Genomic DNA, 14628 nt, shown 5'->3' on the forward strand with positions numbered 1-14628 from the left:
TAATACGAATCTTGCCAGAATAGTCTACTTGCCAGACTGAAAAGGTATAAATGCACAGAAAGGAATTCCATGACACAGAAGCTATCTGAAACACACGTCCTCTAAGCAGTATCTTTTTGACAGCACATTTCTCACTGTTTTATCATTTACCAACACCTGTCCATAAGAAAGATATCTGATGCTTGAACATCTGACCAAGGAAAAAAGCATCTTCTCCGTCAGGATGCCCTAAATCATCTAGCAAATGGGTATCAAATGTGTGGGATTATGTTCTGTTGTTAATGCAGCAAGCAGGGATTTAAGAGTAATGCAGCTGAGAGGCAGTCATGAGATTTAATGATAGTTACAATATATGACCTATTGTCTTCTGCATAAACTTGACCGAAGTCAATTATAACAGTGCAAAACCAGCATGTAAAACACAAACACAAGACATCAGTAGCTACTGAAGAAAGAAGGTGCATTGAATGCAGACATTTTTTTTTTATTTTTTTGGGGAGGATTCAAGGACTTAATTCCTGAACTATCTTTTTGAGCCTTCTTGTACAAAAACTGGATGCTGATTAAAACACAGCATGAATTTACATTATTTCATTATAATTTCTGCATTATGTCCTAATTGTCTTCACCTTCAACTTTTTTTTCTGATTTTTTTTCCATGATTTTGTTAATTTAACAGCATCCTGACATTAAACAAATGCGCATGTTCTTGCATACATAAACAGTGTCAGGTGTAACATCATGTACTAAGTATAAGGCAGAGGCTTCAGACAAACTGTACAATACAAAAATGGAAAGGGACGAGAACATTTATTCATCCACGATGATATGTCTGTCAGTATGGGAGCAAGATGATTTTGCAGTTGTGTTTTGCTACACAAATTCATTGCTCTCAAGAAGCTGGTGACCCGTTCTTTTGTCTATTTATAAGCTCCTGAATCTTCCAGGAGTCAGATGTCTAAGCAACAAAAGAGGGGGTCAGTAACACTGATTTACTTGCCTCATACTATGCTCCAGCAGAAGATTCAGGCACTAGGTTGTAGGGGTCCACAATACTGGATTTATAAACAGAGCTAAAAAGGTTACATTCAACTGCCAGACCATTAAAAATTATTTTTGATGCACTTACAAATTAATTAGTAACCTAGCAGTCTATAGTGACTCATAACTCCAGATGATCGATGACAGAGTAAAATAAAGTTTTGTTGGAGGACTCCACACTGCCCACGTGGAAGCAGAGAATAGAATGAAATGGGGGTTATAAACACTACTATCAAGAACTGGGACTACCCTCAAGCTAAAAGTTTAATAGATCAAACAAAGAACAATGAAAATCAGGTAAGCAGCAAACTATGTGACTGACAAGAATCCAAGAAGATGCCAATTAAAAATGTATGGAAACTTTTCTGCAGGAGCATGAGGTAGAAAGTGCACACAGGGCTCTGATTCCAAATCTTTCCCCAGAGTGTCAGACTTAGATTTGTTTTACACAGATTTGCCACATGAAAGCTAAAGGAAGGACATTTTGTGGTCATTGGTAAAGGAATTTAAACAAGAGAACTCCGGGGTTTTAGCAGATAATGATCACCTTCAACCACTAGGCAGCTGGGTAAATTCTTTGTTGTTTTCATTAGAATATGCAAGAGAAATGATCTGTGGTGAAGCCTGAGCTACCTTGCAATCTACCCTGTGTGCTCTAGAAGTTGATTTAACGATGGATCTCAATCTCTCACCTCACAGACAGTACTTAAGAAGTGACTGGAGGTGGCTCCCCCTGTGAAGACCACCTACGTCCTTTCCAAAGATTCCTAGTGCAATGAAAACTAAACACAGTACATCTTAGAGTATAATAGAAGGAAATGGCAGTAAACTCTATCATCATCATCAACCCACTTTTTCTACATGGATCGGGGTGTCATGTCAGCTGTCATCATCTCTGTTGATTCAATGCACTGTCACTACTTCTTTGACAGACCTGCCTGATTGTTGCAGGTCCGCTCACACACAACAAATCCATCTCTTTGCTGGATGCCTTCTTTTCCCAGTGCCTTCTTCCAACCTGCCCAAATTTTCTTTGCCAGACTGTCTGCTTTCCAGCACATATGCCCTAATCACCATAATCTGTTCTCTTTAACCTTCTCTGCAGTTGGAGCTAAGTTGTCTTCTGCTCTGTCGTCTTCATTTCTTCATCCATCCCGCAGTGTCCATCAAACTGCCCATCTCAGGCACTTCATCTCTAGTTGCCTCAACTGCTCTGTTTTCACTGCCCAGGTTTCTGTACTATACAGTAGTACTGGTCACACCACTGTTTTATACACCTTATTTTTCATCTTCTTTGGTATTCTTCTGCCATACACTCTCCCTGATACTCCATGCCAGTTGGCTGCAGCCCCTCAAATTCTAGCCCTAGCCTCCTCATTTAGACTTCCCTTCTATTTAACCTCCCCTCCCACATACCTGAAGATGTTAACTTGTATGATTATTTTTGCTTCTATCTCATTTCTCAGGTATTTCTGATTTCTCCCATTTGCAGCCATTACAACTGTTTCATCTGTACTCAGTTTCATCCTGTGTGCCTTCAGGTTTGCCATTCCTCTATCCTTATCTGAATTGTAATACCGAAGGAGTTGTGTACCTTGCTAAATGTTCTTTATGTCCAGTGATAGGTTGGGTTCCTATCAGCACACCGAAGACACATGTTTCCGAATGCGTCTTGGTCGAACTGAAAACACTGAAACAGCAAAATATCGAAGCAGCATGTAAGCAAATTTTTTCCCTGGGAAAGAATTTGCTTGGCCTTTTAGGTAGTTTGCCATTTTTGGCACTGCGGTCTCGGAGTTGGTATATTTAAGTAGAGGGGGTGTGGGAGTGAAGCCCCCCACTTAATGTTATATTTTAAAGTGTTTTCTTTGTTTTTTTTTGTTTGTTGGAACAGCGATTTTTTTCCCTTGGAAAAAAATTGCAGTTCTGACAGTTCGGTTTTGTAAGCTTCTGCTTACATTATCTAGATTCATAGGTTAGTACTAGGCTAATTGCCCTTGCAAGCCATTGTAAGCCTAGCCAATTATCCCTTGTGAGGCTCAAACCCTGCACCTTGTCTTTGTAAGGTAAACACCTTAACCACTAAGCTACCCTCTCAACCCTGGGTCGATTAATCACCATTCGCCACTTACCTAAGCATTTGGTGATCTAATATAGACCCGATAGGTTTAGGGTTAGCACGCTTTGCTAACCCTGCCCCGAACTCTAATCCTACAGCTTACCATAGAAAAAATGTTTCTGTAACATTACTATTATTCAGAGAAATTATGTCTGAAGATAATGGTAGTGTTTTTTTTTTTTTTACTGATCAGAGAATGAAACTCTTTTGTTTCATTTTTCTTTCAAGTGTTTCTGCATTTATGGTAAAATGAGTTTTGATTACTAATATTTGATTACTTTGTATCAAACATTAATGCTTTTGACTATTTGACATATACTCAATTTAAGGGCAGTAAGCTGCTGTCCGTAATAATTTCTACATCGTGAGCATAGGGCAATGATCTACCTTTTTGTGGTGTTTTGTGGCAGCATTCACATCATTGGGGATTATCTGCACACAGTTCCGACGAATAGTGGAGCATTTTGTGAAATTAGTTGCTTCATTAGTCTGTGCAAAGATTACCCCTTTTCTGGAGCATGCTTCCCGTCTATGTGAAACAAAGTTCATTCCTTATCCTGTTCAAATGTAACTTGGACTAAGGGATGGGAAATCACAAATTAACCTCTGGTTTGGCACCTTTGTCCCTAATGGAATGAGGCAGTCTGAATGCTTGATGTGTACAATCCCATATTGCAACCGTAAAATTCATTCAAATTAGGGTAAGCTTGACTAGGCGTAAAATGAATCTTGGGACAATAGCCTTGTAACCGCCTTTGAACTGACAAACCTATAAGGAGTCTACTGCAGTTAGGACATTAACTTGCAGATTGGATGCAGTATTATTGTTGTCAGGCTGCCTGGAAGTTGGCGTGTTATGTTCATGGATGTCCATGCTGTGGTGGAACATAACATGGCAGAACATACCAAGTGCTATTTCTGCCATGTCTGTTGCTTGTGTTAGACTTGACCATTGTTATTACTCAAGCATGTTACGCTGAGTAATACATCATATTAGCAACACAATTAGTTGGTTCTTTTTAGAGATTGTTATGGATAGTTCACAGTTGCATGTTCTTTAACTTACAATCTCCTGACAAGGCAGTTACTCTATAAAGTTAACAGCCACACAGGTGTTTGTGAATCATCTAAGGGTCTGGCCACATTCATTTGCATGCTTAACCTGTACCTGACCTATTTCAGATACAAGGTGGTGCAGGCAAACTTTAGGGGGGTTTTTATGAATTGTGTACGGCTGTCAAATGGGATTCCTATTGTGTACTGATCCTATACATCGTGTAGAAAGTTCATGAATGCCACTTAAAGTACGTAAGAGTAGACATCAAGTATGAAAAGTAGGGCATTTCACTTAGTCATCTGCATTTATAAACAATATTATCTTGTAGCTGAACATTATTTTTAAAAGAATTGCTGCAACTGTCTGCTTTCTGGTATTAACAATACTATCTTGCATATTGTACATATTTGTAATTGTATAATTGTTATTGGAATGTATATAGGACATTGTTGTTTTGTCTTCATCTCCTGTGGAACCTCATTGTTTCTCCCTACTGCTCTACGTATCTCATTAGTATTAACTAGTGTTAGTATATATTTATCACTGTAATAGCTTTATTGTATTGGAGGTTTTCTCCCCGGGCCTCAGCTAAAAAAGGGCTATCAGCCCAGCTCGACACACCTGGTAAACAAATGTAAAAATAAAATAAATAAAAATAATCATTTTTATTGTGCTTATGTGACTTGCGTGCTTAGACACAAGTTTTGGAAGTATAAATGCAAGTGTAATACTAGTAATTTCGATAAAGATACTAAAGTTAATAGGAATGAAGTTAACATCACATTTCTGTTTTTGGATAGTGGCACAGTGGTGCAGCAGATAATGCTGTTGCCTCTCAGCAACCACAGCAAGAGCTTCCCTGGTGTGATTCTTGGCTGGGATGCCTACTGTGTTCATGTAGGTTTTATGTGGGTTTCATCTGGGTGCTCTGGTTTCCTCCCACATTCTAAAGACGTGCAGTAGGTGGACTGGACAGTTTAAACTGGCCATAGGTGTGAGGGTGTGGTGTGGAAGAACTACTGTGGCAGGGCTAGCCATCTGGCGGTGTAAGCCTTGACTCCAGATGACTGTCAGTATTGAAGTGACACCCCAATCCCATATGCAAAAACGGGAAAAGGGGTTGTGAATGGATGGATACACAAATGACTGAGGTGGAGACTTTGAACATTACTTAACATACAATGATATAGATGGCAGGTCATGTTTGTTTTGTATAGGGACTGAATTATGTTTTCAATAAAAACAAATATGAATGATGAATTTGAAACAATAGTAAACTATAATCAGCATATACATTTAATTATTTATGTTGATTGTAAGGAGCTTTTATAGTATAAACTTATTTAAAAGTCTGTGAATTTTTCTTACTGTTGGCTAATTGTTTATTATTCCTATGTAACAGGTGCATTTTCTGATTGGTTGATGTACATTTTAATTTGGTGCTGTGAGTTAGGCCTTCATGTGTTTGTAAAGTTCAAAAATAGGTGGAAGGTTTCATGCTGTATAATGTCCGCATTTTAATAGCTGTTGGGTGACATCTTGCTTCTGCTAGAAACCGCTGCTATTTTCTGTTTTTAAGAATAATGCCTTGGCAGTGGATGCTGGCTAGAGTTTTCAGTTTTCAACAAGGTCTTAATATTTTGAAAGATAAGAATGAATAAACATGCTTGTGCAACTGAAAATAATTAATAATTAACAAATAACTACTGAAATCTCCAGCTCCTCACAAGTGTCTTCTGTTTTTGCAGGTTTTATTGTAACCTAGTCACCTGAATTGGTTCCTCTCATTGGATGAGTCAACGCTCCCTGGTTCCAGACCTAGTTTTTAGCCGCAGTATCAAGTACATAACTATAATCCTCTTTTTATGAACCTGAAGCAATTATATGTGAGGAAGGTAACATAAAATGGTGTTACATATGTCTTTTGAAAAATTATCCAATCCAAGTAACTTGTATTAAGATTTCAGGGCAAGCCCACAAAATAAAATCTAGTTTGTTCTGTTAAAACTACTTCTCAGCTATGCTGTATTAGAACAATTAGTAAACCTGAATATATCTCAGACTGCAGATCACATGCTAGTTGTAAGATGATCAAATAAATTCTGAGCAATAATTTGAGCCAGTCTGAGGCTGTGTTTGTTACTTTAAAAAAATACAGCAGTATAGAGGAACTTTGTCTTTTTCAGCAGTTCTATGTTTGATTGATTGAGGGGGAAAGTAATTGGCTGTTGCAATGAGGTAATACAATTAAGGACTAAAGTATTCTTGATTGTGCTCAGTAACAGAGACAACGAGAATAATCTACCTTCTGGGAAGGGTAGCACAGTAGTTTTACTTTCCTAACTTTAGTAGTAAAATCCAGAGTTAGTACAGTAAATTTGGATATGTCAGTCACCTGATTTTTAACATTCCAAGTCTTCTTAGTTGGTTGGCAGATTTATATTAATTCTTGGAGGTACCAGTTTCAGGCAGGACAGTTTTCATGGCTGATGCAAACAACATCCAGTTTATTTCCAAGTGAAAAAGTAATTTGTTTTTTGGAAGAAGTAGCAGACTAACCTGCTGTGCAAGAGGAACCATGCAACGAGACAAGAAATTCCCAATTCAGAACCCAGAAATGCTACATTTCATTTAAAAAGGTTTCATCAGTGGTAAGTGTTCTGATAACCAAGCGAGTGACTGTTTACCTTTGTTTAACCTTTTCAGCAGATTATTATGAAAATCTTAATCCAGAGTGTTGGCTAAGATTTGTACTTGGCATCTTCTTGTTAATACTGACACCATTTTTTATTCCATCAGTGGATATTCTTATTTTGTTCAGGCTTTGTTTGTTTTTTACTCCAGCAGCTGTCTCTCCCATCCACACCCATTGTCCCTATCATTAAAAACTGTGTATGATAATTGGCTGTATGAAGTATTAAGTTTCACTTGTCGCTATGGGGTTTGATGCTTTTAACTGATGAGGAATATGAAGCTTTTTATGCATTCAAAGAAAACAGTATTTTTGACCTGTTGTTATGGGGGGGGGGGGTATGGCATGATTGTTGATAGTGACTGGTATTATTTAGTTTCCAGCTAAAGCATCATTACTGAATACATTTCTGTTTGTTTAGATTATATATGCCATAAATTTGCAGTTAAAACAACATTTTTATTAAAGACAATAAACAGCTTCTGGATAAACTATTATACTGGTGATGCATAAGAATATACTTTTGTAATGCTGAAGGTTCAGAAGTTGTGTGCTGTCCCTCATCATTAGGAAGGAGTAGAAGATTCTATGAGCTGATTGCAAAAATACTGCAGCTTTGCTAACAGTTTGATTTGGTCTGAAACTGTTGTGTACTTTGAGAGGAGACACTCGTTACACAAATGTCGTCTCCATATTTTTTATGTAGAAACTCACATCAGGCAAGTGTGTTTTCCATGTACATTTTATAGACCTTAGTCCTCTATGGACAAGCAATAAATGTGTATGTGTGTTTTCTTTATCCAGGAACCATTTAATGTTTTCAGTTTTGAAGTGTAAAAGAAAATTTAGAGTAATGACATTTAAATTTTGGATATAGATGCATATTAACTCGACTAGTCTCCCCACTACTAAACTGGTGAGGTAAAGTATGTTCTTCAGTAACCTCTCTAATTAGCTTAATTACCATTGGACCGTTATAAGTGGTCAAGCCTTTAAACTGCAGTTTCAGGAGATGGATATACTTGAGTTACAGAGAATGTATTTGATTTTACAGAGGGACTCCAACTGCTCTATAAGGCAGTTTTGATGCTGGAATTAGGGTGTTGTGGTAGTCATGTCCACACTTTACATATAAACCTCATAGAAAGGAAAAATAAACTTTGGAGCAACTTGATGTGGTCATTCCTATATGAAGCATAAAAGAAATATGTATTTAAATGTAGAATTGTGCAGCGTAGAAGCATTTTAACATCCATATACATTGATGGAGTACATAAGGATTTTCATGTGTAACATTTGACAAGTGGTATGGTTTATGCTAGCAACATGACTTGTATGCCAAGAGAGGATCTCGGACTATATTCTGAATGTTAAGCACAGGGGTGATATTAGTTCTTTGTAGAAATATATTGAAGTTAATGGGGAAAGAACATAAGTATTGTAAGCTACATGTAAAATACCTAGAGAGTTGACTGCAAAATGAGCCTAGATGACCTGCTCTGCTTGTAACACATGACAACTGTGGCCTACATTGCATTGTATTTACCAGGTTTCCATTCTAGGTTAAATGGCAAGAAATGCCATCCTTGGAACTGTGAAAATTTTAAAAGTGCAGTTAAAAGAAAATAATCAGATTCTGAAACTGCTGTGTTTCTGGAGAATTTCCTTTTTCCAAATTACAGTGATCGTGTGTGTGTGTGTGTGTGTGTGTGTGTGTGTGTGTGTGTGTGTGTGTGTGTGGTGTAAGAGGCTTGACTCCATGCAAAAATGCTTTTAATTTGTGATAGTGGCTTTCACAGTTTCTTAGGAATCACACTTACAATTTTCATATCTTTTGGATTCACCCCGTCCTATTTCATAGTGCCAGTAGGGCACTGTTATTAATGGAACTAAATGTTAATGGAGAGATACAATGGTTAGCTTTGTTGCTTTGTACAGCCTGCCTTGAACAGTTTAATTTTTGTCTGGGGTACTTTTTCTGTGTTTGTCTTCCCTTTGTGGCTTTGTCAGGTGTTCTGGTTTCCTCCTACATTCTAGATGAGTGATCCTCCAAAGTGTGCATGCATCATGCAATGAGCTGGCACTCTTGTCCAAGGTTTGTTTCACTGCTTTGTAATTGCTGAAATGGTCTCTGGCTGTCTGGTGAATGTGAACTACATTAAGTTGTCTATTGGAGAATGAATTAATCAGAGCTGAAGTACTGACTATGGCCTAGATGACCTAGGGTTGAATGGTGGCTTGAGCACTAGATGATCCAGTGGGGTGGGTTTGGGATGGGACTGAATGGTGGTCTGAGCACCAGAGGTGTCAGTTTGGGGGGGGGGGTTCAGTGATGAGACTGAAATGGCCAACAGCTGCTCAACCATCTTATGGGAAGGAGACCAGTGGTGTTTTCCAACTTGCCATGTCAGAAGGTACCACCAACTAATTAAGATCAAAGTGTGGGGCCAGCCATGCATTCCTTGCAGTCACCGCTTAGCATTCTAGCAAAAACTGGTATATGCATGGAAGCACACGTGTCAAAGGACTGGCATTTAAGTGCATGTCCACTCCAAAAAGGGTAATGGGAGTAGGTCTACCAAAGAAATTCCGTCATGGCCAGTGCTATGTCAACGTAAGGAAAGAATGGGTTATTTCAATTAGGTAAATCTGAACTAGGGAAATTCATACTGAAAGGAATGAATGAATGGATGAGCGAGTGAATTGGACATGAGAAGTCTGAAGCTGTACACTGCACTAAGCGTGACTACTTTTCATAAAGCATTAATGGTTTGTCAGTATTTAAGTAAACATTAAATGAAACTTTAATGAACTGTTCTATGTATTTATGATGGGCTAGCGATAACATTTAATATGGCTATTGTGGATTTTAGCAAGTGCTGCGCTTTTAGTTCTTGATGCAGCTGAAGCAATTTGAATGTTGACTAAATGCTTTAATCTAATGAAGTTTTTGCAATATGAAGTACGCTATAATTTAATTTTCATTGTTTTATGGCATTTTGTTGCTGCTGTTTCAGTATTTATAGAATGTAACACTTCATTGTGTCCAGACGTGAGCGCAAATAAAACAGTCTTGAGGTGGTGTTACGTTGCATCAGAAACACAGTAGATTTTGTCTGATACATGCTTATGTTCTCATAAGGAGACGTTGCTGTAATAGGATATTCACTACATTTCTACCCTGCTTAGAAATATGCATTTTTTAAAGTTTGTAACAAAGAATATTTTCACTAGCTCATGCTCTTCATCTTCTATGACCTAAATATGTAACCTTTAAAAAATGCTATAAAGGGACACCAGAAATGACAAACATGGCAAAAACTAAGCTAAACTGAAGATTGTTTGACTCTTGTTGAATGACTTCTTTACTGTAATATAGCATTGTATACCTGTGTATTGTCCTTTAAAAGCTGTAGGTACCTGAAAACACCACTTGCATAACATCTCCTTCTTTCAGTCATAGGTCACCTGAATATCAAAAACTCACTTAAAATGATAAAATGGGATGGGGAGTAGTCATTTCTTCCCTAAAAGTTTTTTTTTTTTTTTTTGGGGGGGGGGGGGTAAGCATGGAACTGGTACACCATACTTGTTTAATCAGAATGGAAGCTCTGTCTTGCATATGAGGTGCTGGGACTCTCATTTTGACCCCCTGTCTACTACTACTCCTATTCTCATTTTGACCCAGAGAGTCCATCAACTGATTCATATGGTACCACTTCTGTCCACTCCCCTACAGTGTGTGTGATACAAGTTCTGTCTAGGTAAGAATAATCCCAGTATCCATTTATTTTCACTATGGCTTAAGAGCCTTTTCTCGCACTGGTGTTCTAAGTAAACTGTGCTGCTTTGGCTATTGCTTGCTTGTGGGACACCTCACTTTTCATCAGTCATGCTCTTGTAAGACATTACTTCTATTATTGTACCTGTAAGTGAAGATTCTGCGTCAGAAAAAGTATTGTAGTGGTCTCCTTTTTGGTGGCACTGCCTGGGATGGGGCGGGGTGGTGGCAGTGCATAACTAGAAGGCCAGCTAACTTGGACCATGGCAAATTCCCTCTCATTCTTTTAATTTGTGGCTTATTCTTTTGCACAACTGTTCAGAGAGTCTGTTGGAGACTATGAGGTAGGGTGTTCATGTCCTATGTTTCACCCCTTCAGCTTTTAACAATGTTTCTCACTTAATGGAGAAATGGAGATTTGTCTGTCTCCAGTTTCTGTGCAATGCCTAACATTGAATAGGTCACACAATATTTGTACAGTCCTCCAGCAGTGATAGTACCCACTACATGCATCTCCAGCTAATTGGATTCAGGATTTATAGATACAAAATGCACGTGCCTTAAGGTTCTTGCAAGATCAACACTGACCAATTGCCATGGTTTGTTAGACAAAGCCTGTATACAATCAAGCCCTCACCTGCTACAAGCAGTGTTAACATCCAAACTATGCCACCATATACATGCGCTAGCCACTGGGTCCATTTGCAGTACTTCCAAACTATCCATTCCATGCAGTACGTCTACTGGGTGGTGCCAAAGCTGAGTCAGAATAACCCTTCATATTCCACACTTGACTTGGTGCTCTCAGATATTCTCTTCCAAAATAAAATGGTAAAATGTCAGTCTTTTATCTTTTTGCCTTGTGATCATTTCTAAAACTTTGTAGAGGAATGGGTCTACTCTGTTTACATGATGCAAAAAGTAATGCTGTCTCCATTTGTTCAAATCCATAAAGACATGAAAGACTATAGGATTCCTATCCAGAGTAGATGTCCTGTGTATTGTACAGTAACTGTGGGCAACCGGTAACAGAGCCCTTGAGTTTGTCCATGATACTGCCAAAGATGGAATCCTTTTAGTCAAGAGTAACGGTACAGTGCCCTTGCAGTACTGTATCTACCATAAAAGTATTGATGAAATTTATGAACAGACACACAGAAGCCAGTGGCTTTCTATGGTTGAACATATTTGCATTCCAACCTGTCTTTCATGCAAAAGTAATTTATTTGTATTCTGTCATCTAATAAATACATCAGAAGTGAGCATTGTCATTTGTCCAGTATGTACAGTCAGGCCAGTTTTCCTTACACTTGCTATATGACCTTGCATAGTCACTTGATGATTTGCAAGGTTAGCCCTTGCATAACAACTAAACAACCATCACCAGATTAGGTACAAAATACTTGCAGTAGTTTATTATACTAAAGAAGCAGCATTACTGTGCCACATTCTTTAGGATTGGGTTTTAGAATTGCTACCACCTTGGGTGGAGCCCACACAAGCTTGTCGTATCAGTACTGAACCTCCTAATATTCTGTGGCTTTTAAATATTACAGTCATTCTTAATGCACCAAGCTGTGAACGCCTTCCAACTACTAAAACAGAAACACCCAAAATAGGGTAAAAACCACGAAAATAAAAGCACAAACAGCCACTGAAGATGACCACTGGCCTTCCAACTACTGCAACACTTCCTTCCCTGGGTATTTAGACTTAATATGCTGTCTAAGTTACAGGGGACATTGGAAGAACCAGGCATCATCTGCTCCATGACTTTCTGGAAAAATTTGGAGATGCTGAAAAGTTAGATGGATGTAGGAAATTAAGCCCTTCTGATTAATTGTTAAATGTTTTGTGGAATATTATCTATTGCATCTATAAATGGGCATAACACAAGTCAGATTTTTTTAAAAAAAAAAATCCTTTTATCATTTGAACAGAAGTAACTCTCCAGTGTGAACCCTCTGTGTACTAAGCTGAACAAGGTTTTGCATAACAAAGTGGATTTATAGTCTCTAAAACTGCCACACATTTAAATGGAGCTCTCCCTTTTACCACTAGTTTTTCTTATGTCACTCGCTCGCCATAATGCAACGGTGATTTAATATACTCCCTCTTCCTTGATAAACAAGTAAATTTTGTCTCTGATTTTAATTTGGGGGAGCATGCACCAAGCCATAGTTGACAAACTGATCTGATATTTTGTCTTCAGCAACACTCTATTTTCCCTATTCACTTTGGTGCACAGTTCCTAAACACTAGGGCATGTTTTCACAAGGCCTTTTCTAGGGTCCTTATCTTGAGTGGTAACGTCTGTATTTGCCATCCGTTTATAGCTACTGTGGTATGCTCATCTCTATGGAACAAGGCTGGACAGTTGCACCTTGCTACACACAATAGCTTTGAGTCGCATGTGGGTGAACTTTAACACCTCCATAATAACTGGTCCTATATCTTATCCTTTTGTATTTGTCAGCCCCTCAGTGTTGGGCAAGACAACTGGATTTTCTGTTATCCTGTCTTAGGACAGGTGAGGGCAACTCAGCTTTACTGTCTTTGTTGTGGGGATTATCTGACCCTTTAACCTTCACTCTAATCACTGCCATATATCTTCAGTCTTGTTCTGGTATTTGGTTCTTCTGCCTTATCACTTCTGCATATGTGCACAATGTGCGCTTTTCTAGCCATGTTATGTCTGGCATTATTCTCTGGACAAGTTGCACATGTTGGTGGTCTTCCCACACTACTCCACTTGGTTTGTTTTATATTTGTTGTTGTGGGATACATTCTGTCAAAAAATGCACATGAAGACTGATTCTAATTTTCGATTTCTATAGCCATTAATACAGAAAAGACTTTCAGCATCTCTGCTGGCAGTTAAATGTCTCTCTTTCTCTCAGTAAACTATTCTGTTCTTCTACTGTGCAACATACCCCCCCCCAACAAAAGGTTATTCTTAAATATGTTTGTAAATGTATGCCAAATACAGTGTGAATGCATTTCCTAATTTTTTTGCCATTGTCATGATTTTTACAACTAGAATCTCTACTGCTCAGCTGTTTTAATGTGTAATACTGTCCCACAAAGCTGGCACCTATCCATTCACACATCTGCATGGATATGAGAGAGACGGAGCATTAATGACAGATCACATGTATATTCCACTCCATTTAATTGCATCATATTTTATCTTTAATGGAGAAAGTGAAACTGTCAAGATCACAACTGCATCCAAGGCCGAAAATGTCAAGATGCAGCTCACGCTGACCTTGGTACCTGCTCTAGTAAAGCATTAAAGATTTGCTATGTTAAAGGCGTCCTGTATGCAACCATTTGATGCATGTTCATGAAATGTGTACAGAATGGGGAGCAATTCTGTGTTTGCATTGTGTGGGGTAGGGCGCGTGAATGATAGTCTCATATTAGTTGACTTTACTGACAACCCATTAAATTTACCTTTAGCCATAATGTCACATATACCATTATGCAACTTCTAGATACCCATGCTTGTACAATTTAGGTTCATGATGGGTATTACCCTTCATTTTGCTATAGACTAGACTAAAATGAGACTGGCATATATATTTTATAAACTTGTAATATATGTAAGCTTGTGTAACATTCAGATGGTATGAAAATCAGATTAGCTGTTGTGAACTTAGTTTTCCTTATTTTTCATTTGAGCTAGGCTTCTAAGTTATTTGACAAGAGGGGGGAACTTTTCTTGCTTTCAAGTTGGTTTTCTCATCTTCTCCTTTTGGCTTATCCTGGTTAGGGGTCACCACAGCAGAATAACAGTCCACAAAATGATTAGCAGTGGAGTTTTACAGTATTGTTGCCAGCCCACCACTCAACCTGCCACAGAAGGCTCACACTCACACCTAGGGCTAATTTAAAGTGTAGAATCCACCTACAGCATGTCTTTGGGAAACTGGAGT

Source organism: Protopterus annectens, chromosome 13.part0 (assembly GCF_019279795.1).
Source record: "Protopterus annectens isolate FY-2018-M chromosome 13.part0, PAN1.0, whole genome shotgun sequence".
Lineage (NCBI taxonomy): Eukaryota > Metazoa > Chordata > Ceratodontiformes > Protopteridae > Protopterus > Protopterus annectens.